Source organism: Otolemur garnettii, unplaced genomic scaffold, assembly GCF_000181295.1.
Source record: "Otolemur garnettii isolate 467f Iridium unplaced genomic scaffold, OtoGar3 scaffold00006, whole genome shotgun sequence".
Lineage (NCBI taxonomy): Eukaryota > Metazoa > Chordata > Mammalia > Primates > Galagidae > Otolemur > Otolemur garnettii.
In genome coordinates this window covers 41580398-41588264 of record NW_003852401.1, presented here as the reverse complement: position 1 = coordinate 41588264, position 7867 = coordinate 41580398, and the positions used below count along the sequence as shown (strand labels likewise).

The following is a 7867-nucleotide window of genomic DNA, read 5'->3' as shown; positions in this document are numbered from 1 at the left end:
TGTAAAAATTATGTAAATTCACTGATGAAAAAAATTACTCTTCAATTGACCTAATATATGCGTGCTCAAAAGGGCCAGAATCATAAATTATATCTGAATACAGAAATCACATCCAACCAGTTTTGATAGGCGAGGAAGAGCACTGATTTAATTTTATCAAGCCATTTTGTCTCTTCACAAACAGGATATTGCTCTACCTAAACTTACTGTGATCTGTATCATTGCTTACGATTTATTACAAGTTTAAGATCAAGATACAGATATACAAGATACAGACAGAGGGTCTTACTCTTGTTCACGCTGGTTCTAAACTCTTGCTCTCAAGTAATCCTCCTGCCTCAGCCTCCCAAAGTTCTAAGATTACAGGCATGAACCCCCCCATCCCCGCACTCATGGTCAACTGTCTGTAATTTTTTTTGACACAGAGTCTCACTTTGTCACCCTCAGTAGAGTGCTGTGGTGTCATAGCTCACAGCAATCTCAAACCCTGGGGCTCAAGCTATTCTCTTGCCTCAGCCTCCTGAGTAGCTGGGACTATAAGCGCCCGATACAACCCCTGGCTATTTTTTAGGGACAGAGTCTCGCCCTAGCTCAGTCTGGTCTCCAACCTCTGAGCTCAGGCAATTCACCTGCTTCAGCCTCCCAGAGTGCTAGGATTACAGGCATGAGCCACCATGCCCACCTTGTCTTTTTTGATTATAGCCATCCTAGTAGATGTGATATAATATCTCATTGTGGTTTTGAGTAAAATTTCTCTAATTAATGATAGTGAAGATCTTTTCATGTGTTTATTGGCTGCTTGTGTATCTTTGGAGAACTGTCTTTTAAAATCCGCCGCCCAGAACAAATCTTTTTAATAAAGGGATTTGTTCTATAAAATTTGAATTCAGTCAAAAGACCACATGTGGCCCCAAGCCACAAGTTCCTTACCCAGTCACTCTAATACAAAATCATGTGGATTTACACCCATCTTTTTTTTCTAAGTTTTATAGTGTTAAGTCTCACTTTGGGGTTTTTAATCAATTTTTAATTTTCATATATGGTCTTAGGTTGGGGTCCAAATTCATTCTTTTGCCTGTAGATTTCCAGTTGTCCCAGCAGCATTAGTTGAAAAAACTATTCACTCTTCAAAAAATTATCTTTACCCTTGGTTGTAATCCAACCAACCATAGATATCTGAGTTTATTTCTGGACTCTTAACTTTATTCCATTGGTTTATATATCCTATCCCAATACTACACTGTCTTGATTACTGAAGCTTTGCTGTAAATTTTAAAGTCAAGAAGTATGTATCCATGAATTCTGTTCTTCTTTTTCACTACTGTTTGGGTAATTTGAATTTCCATACGAATTTTAGAATCAGTTGTCTATTTATGTGAAGAAAAGAAGCCAGTTGGAATTTTGATAGGAATTGTATTGAACCTGTACATCCATTTGGGGAGTATTGCCATCTTAATAATATAAAGTCTTCCAATTCATGAACATGGACTGTCTATTTTTTTCAACCATGTTTTGTAGTTTTTAATGTTCATGTCTTACACTTTTTTGGTTAAATATATTCCTAACATTTTATTCTTTTTGATGCTATTGTAAGTGAAATAGTTCTTAATTTCATTTGCATATTATTCATTGCTAGTATACAGAAATGAACGGATACTTGTATAAATATATTGATCACAATTTATTTTTGATGGATAGTAAATTTGGGTTAGAGATGCATACGTAATGAATTAAGAACTTAGGTAATGCTTACCCATACAAGCCAGTTTGTGAGCAGAAACCCAAAGTAGCACAGGCTTGTGACTGGATAACTTTATTTTTGGCCCCAGGTCAAGTCTCCCAAAGAGTTTCTCAGAAGTCACTTCACAGAGTCTCCTGCAGAGACTTGTCCACCAAGCACATCTCTTCCTCAGGAGGCCTTATCATCATCTCAACCCTCAGCTTCTGTCACCTGGGCTCCAAATTCTGTCCAATGGCATCAAAGCATAGCCACCAGTTTGAAAGTACCCTCAGTTTTGGCAGGAACCACGTGGACAAAAGTCTTGTAGAACACAGCACCCTTGGGCAACCTGGTGACCAGATCCACAGCCTCTGAGTCTCTGGGATTGGGTCCGTAGACCTCCTTAGTGTAGTGGACTACCCCCTCTTCCAGGGCGTACAGGCACTTCCTCTTCCCCAGCCCCACATGGGCACCTGGGTGCCAGCGGAAATGGTGCTGAGTCCCAAGGATGTTGCCAGCATGAACATAGTGACCTTCCATTTTCTTGATGCCAAAGCGTTTGCCTGATGACTTTCCCCCGAGGTTTTTGGAGCTACCACCTGTCTTCTTGTATGCATTTCTGATGGCCAGAGCAGTAGCTGGACAGGGGCTCAGCAGGGCCGCTGCCTGCGTCCTCAGAGCCAGCACTGCCAACGCCATGTTTGACTTACCAATGATAAAATTTTTAGCTGGTTATTTTATGACTATTTCTAGAAGAATTACTTCTTTTTTATTTCTAGGCAAACTGGTGAGCGCACAGGGCAAATAACAGGTCATTTGGCATATGTGGCCTATGTATTTTTCATATAATTTTATATGAATATGTTTTTCCTATTTCATATGTATTTTTCTTTCAGATCTTTCATATGTACTTTTCTATTTAAGTGAAAATCAAAGGAACAATCCTGAGCATGCCATGTCTCTGTATGATGAGGATACTGTCTGTATATTCTTCATGCTATATATTTTAAAGATTAATGGTAATACTGAAAAAGTTAATATATTCAGCAAAATTCTATGTGTTAGGTCTTATACTAAGTGCTAAATGCTAAAAGAAACAAAGTTTAATAAACCACAAACCTATCTACTAAGGAGCATATACCCTGTTGAAAAACAGACAAGAATTGTTTGAATGCAAGCAATGAGTCTGGCACTGTAGTGACATACTTGTGAGTAAAACAGACCAGGTTTCTGCTTTTACGGGGCTCATAATGTAAAGAGGAATATAATGGCTCTGTCAAAAACAGTAGGGTGTCAGCCCCATATGCCGAGGCTGGTGAGTTCAAACCCAGTCTCGGCCAAACTACAACAAAAAAATAAAAAAAATAAAAAAATAAATATAGAGGGTCCTATGGGAGTATGGAAGATGGAGGAAGGGTATCTGACTTTAGGAGTAAGATAAGATTTCCCCTTCCTTTTTATTATTATTATTTTTTTTGCAGTTTTTGGCTAGACTGGTTTTGAACCTGCCACCTCTGGCATATGGGGCCAGGGCCCTACTCCTCTGAGCCACAGGCACTGCCCCCCCCTTCCTTGTATCTTAATAGACAAGTTGGCTTTGGGGAAGGTACAGGAATGTGAGTGTAGCATTTTAGGTCAGGTAACCCCATCTCAAGCCTAAGAAGTAGGAGATGACATCATATGCTTAGGGATTTGCAAGCAGTTTAGTAATAGGCCTATTACACTTGAGGCTTGACATGAGTGTTGGCTGAATGAATGGATTAGAGCTGGATGTGAGAGATGATGGAATGAGCATAGATCATGGAAGGGCCACACTAACAAATCCCAAGGCTACAGAGAGACTGCTGCCTTTATTCCTTACAATTCGTATAGCAATTAGACTAGTTTACTTTTGCTTCCTCAAATCCTTTTTTTTTAAGAGTCTCACTCTATCACCCTGGATAGAGTGCTGTGCCATCATAGCTCATGGCAACCTCATACTCTTGGGTTCTAGCAATCCTCTTGCCTCAGCCTCCTGAGTAGCTGGGACTACAGGCACCAGCCACAACACCCAGCTAGTTTTTCTATTTTTATTTATTTATTTATTTTTTTGCAGTTTTTGGCTGGGGCTGGGTTTGAACCCACCACCTCTGGCATATGGGGCCAGTGCCCTACTCCTCTGAGCCACAGGCACCACCCAGTTTTTCCATTTTTAGTAGCGACAGCATCTTGCTCTTGCTCAGGATGGTCTTGAACTTCTGAGCTCAGGCGATCCACTGACCTTGGCCTACAGGAGTGCTAGGATTATAGGCGTGAGCCACCATACATGGACACCAAATCTTTTTTATCATAGGTAGTAAATGATGTAAAAAATACCACAAGAAAGTTACAACCCCATTATATACAACTAATTATTTACAGATTATAGGTGGTATGTATATATCAATACATAATAAATTTATTTTAATCACTGCCAGCCTCCTGAAGAAAATACTTTTGGGGGGGTCTAATGTCAGACAGTATTTTTAAAAACAATTATTTTTGAAAGTACAAAATAGCCTTTTATAACATAATTACATACTTATATACATCATTTGTCAAATTCAAATTAGTGACATTTAACTTCATTTAAACAGTACCCTATAAATAACATTATGGTAAGGGCAAGGGAAGGGGGTAGATGAGTCAAAATATTAGGAAACCAATAGTCACATTTCTGTTGTGCAGTGGACAGTGTGAAGTTAGAATGATAAAATTTAGCTTTTAGGGCTTCAATTTTCTTTTTTCTCTTTTTCTGTGACAGAGTCTTAAGCTGTTGCCCTGGGTAGAGTGCCGTGGTGTCACGGGTCACAGCAATCTCAAACCCTTGGACTTAAGTGATTCTCCTACCTCAGCCCCCCAAGTAGGTGGGACAACAGGCGCCCACAACAACGTCCGGCTTTTTTTTGGTTGCAGTTGTCATTGTTGTTTTAGCTGGCCTGGGCTGGGTTTGAAGACACATACCTCCAGTGTATGTGGCCAACACCCTACCCACTGAGCTATGGGCACCACCCTGCTTCAATTTTCTTGAAAAAGGTATTTTTAAAGAATTAGGTCTAAACTGCAGATGCTGGTGCGGATGTGGAGAGAAAGCAACACTTTTACACTGCTGCTGGGATTGCAAACTAATACAACCTTTTTGGAAGGAAATATGGAGAAACCTCAAAGAACTCAACCTAGACCTCCCATTTGATCCTGCAATCCCATTAAGTGGGCATCTATCCAGAAGGAAAAAAAAAATCTTTTTTTTTTTTGAGACAGAGCCTCAAGCTGTCCCCCTGGGTAGAGTGCTGTGGCATTACAGCTCACAGCAACCTCCAACTCCTGGGCTCAAGCGAGTCTCCTGCCTCCGCCTCCCAAGTAGCTGGGACCACAGGCACCCGCCACAACGCCTGGCTATTTTTTGGTTGCAGCTGTCATTGTTGTTTGGCGGGTCTGGGCTGGGGATTCGAACCCGCCACCTTAGGTGTACGTGGCTGGCGCCTTAGCCAGTTGAGCTATAGGCGCCAAGCCAAAAAAATCTCTTATTATAAAGACACTTGTACTAAGCTGTTTATCGCAACCCAATTTACAATCGGTAAAGTGTGGAAACAGCCTAAATGTCCTTCAACTCAGGAATGGATTGGTAAGCTGTGATATATGTATACCATGGAATACTATTCAGCCATTAAAAAAATGGAGACTTTGCAGCATTTGTACTAACCTGGACGGAGGTGGAACACATTATTTTTAGTGAAGCATCACAGGAATGGAGAAGTAAGAATCCTATGTACTCAACTTTGGTATGAGGACAATTAATGACAATTAATGACATGGTGGGGCATAGGGAAGGGAAGATCAGACAGAGGAGGAGGGAGGGGTTGAAGGAAAGGAAAAGAAGAAGAAAAAAGAACAGAATAATAGTGACTAATTCTCACATAAATTGGAATTAGTTTTGACCAAAGTACATTACTTAAACATTAATTTTTAGCTCAACCTGGTAATAGGTTTTTTAGAATACTGTATCCTCATTTAAAAGTAAAATATGTTTGTAATTTCCCCTTTATAATAATATATTTTCTCCAATTTTAATATCAGGTGTATCTAGATTAAGTAGAATGATTTTGAAGTATTTCTTCTTTTTCTACTGTCTATAAGATTTGGCATGATCTGTTTTTTGAAATTATCTTTTACTTTTATTTATAAATATTAGTTTATTTTTTGAGACTTTGGAAAAAAAAAATGAAGTTACCTGATGACTCCATACTGAACCTCAGAGTCAAAGCATTCTATAAGACACATACTCTTATTTGACAATGTGAATGCTACTTTCTTTGCATTATTGTTATTATTGCTTAATATTTCGATGCAGCAATCATCTGATTTCTTTTCTGAATGTATTTATCTTCGTTCATTCTTTACAAGGTTTTTGTTTCTAGTCCTTATCTTAAACATTGTTATTGTTATTAAATTTTAAGCCTTTTTAATTTTGTGAAGGCAAAAAGTGGAAACCTAATAAATACATGTATATGTAAAAAAAAAGGAATTAAGTCTACTTACAGTTTTAATATTAAGGTGGGATGATTAAGAGTCTATTAAACTTGCTGAATTATAAACAATACTAAAATCCCCTCCTCTCACCATTCATTCACTTATTTATTTATTTATTTATTTTTGGTAGACACAGAGTCTTATTCTATCGCCCTTGGTAGAGTGCTGTGGGGGGTCACATGGCTCACAGCAACCTCCATCTCCTGGGCTTAGGCAATTCTCTTGCCTCAGCCTCCCTAGCAGCTAGGACTACAGGCACCCGCTGGACTGGGTTTGAACCTGCTACCCTCAGTATATGGGGCTGGTGCCCTACCCACTGAGCCACAAGTGCTGCCCTCATTTTTCTTTTGAAAAGAAGTAAAATTTTGGGCAGCGCCCGTGGCTCAGTGAATAGGGTGCTGGCCCCAAATACCGAGGGTGGCAGGTTCAAACCCGGCCCTGGCCAAACTTCAAGAAAAAAAAAATAGCCGGGTATTGTGGTGGGTGCCTGTAGTCCCAGTTACTCAGGAGGCTGAGACAAGAGAATTACCTAAGCCCAGGAGTTGGAGGTTGCTGTGAGCTGTGACTCCATAGCACTCTACCGAGGGCCACATAATGAGGCTCTGTCTCTAAAAAAAATAAATAAATAAAAATTTTTAAAAAGAAATAAAATTTTAATTTTTTTCCAAGTGATTATATATATGGCTTAAGGGTCAAATAAAACAAGGCTCATAACAATATCATAAGGCCCTGTAGCACTTACCAGAGAAGAGCTGTTGTTCTGCTAAATTTTCTTTTTTTTTTTTTTTTTGTGACAAAGTAGAGTGCTATGGCGTCACAGCTCACAGCAACCTCAAACTCTTGGACTTAGGTGGTTCTCTTACCTCAGCCTCGCAAATAGCTGGAACTACAGGCATCTGCCATAACACCTGGCTATTTTTTTTGTTACAGTTGTCATTGTTGTTTTAGCTGGCCTGGGCTGGGTTCAAACCTGCCAGCCTTGGTGTAGGTGGCTGGCGCCCTACCCATTGAGCTACAGGCGCTGCCCTGAATTCTACATTTCTAAATAGCACATTATTTCCATGTCTTAGTTTTCCAGTTTAGCCATTTTATACCATGTATTAATGTCCTATTATTTTTATAGGACATGGTTATTTATATATGCTGTTTTAATGACTATTGATGACTATTGTATCAAAACTGTCCACAGTGCTTCATGTTATATCAGTCAGGAGAAATAATTTTGCCACTTTAAGAAATGACCGCAGAAGCCCCAAACCTCCTTGTTGTATTGGCTTACAACCTTAAAGATCTACTTCTTATTCATGCATGTCCAGTGGCAGGTCTGTTGCAGTCCTGCTCTATTACGTCCTCATTCAAGACTCACATGGTCAGAGCAGCTTCCCTCGGCCAGGGGTGTGCAACCTGCAGACCGTGTGCAGATTATTTGACAACTGTTTTGTTTATGGGTAGTGTGAGATACTACAAAAAGTATGCATGGGCCTTTTTTTCTTTTTCTTGTTCATCAGCTTTCATTAGCGTTTGTGTATTTAAAGTTTGGTGTGGCTCAGCGCCTATAGCTCAACTGGCTAAGGCACCAGCCACGTACACCTAAGGTGG

At 39.7% G+C, this 7867-nt stretch overlaps 1 pseudogene; it reads right to left on the bottom strand.

The window, feature by feature from the left end:
- Positions 1-1947: 1947 nt before the first annotated feature.
- On the bottom strand, positions 1948-2419 carry LOC100954046 (annotated as a pseudogene).
- Between the last annotated feature and the right edge of the window lie 5448 nt (positions 2420-7867).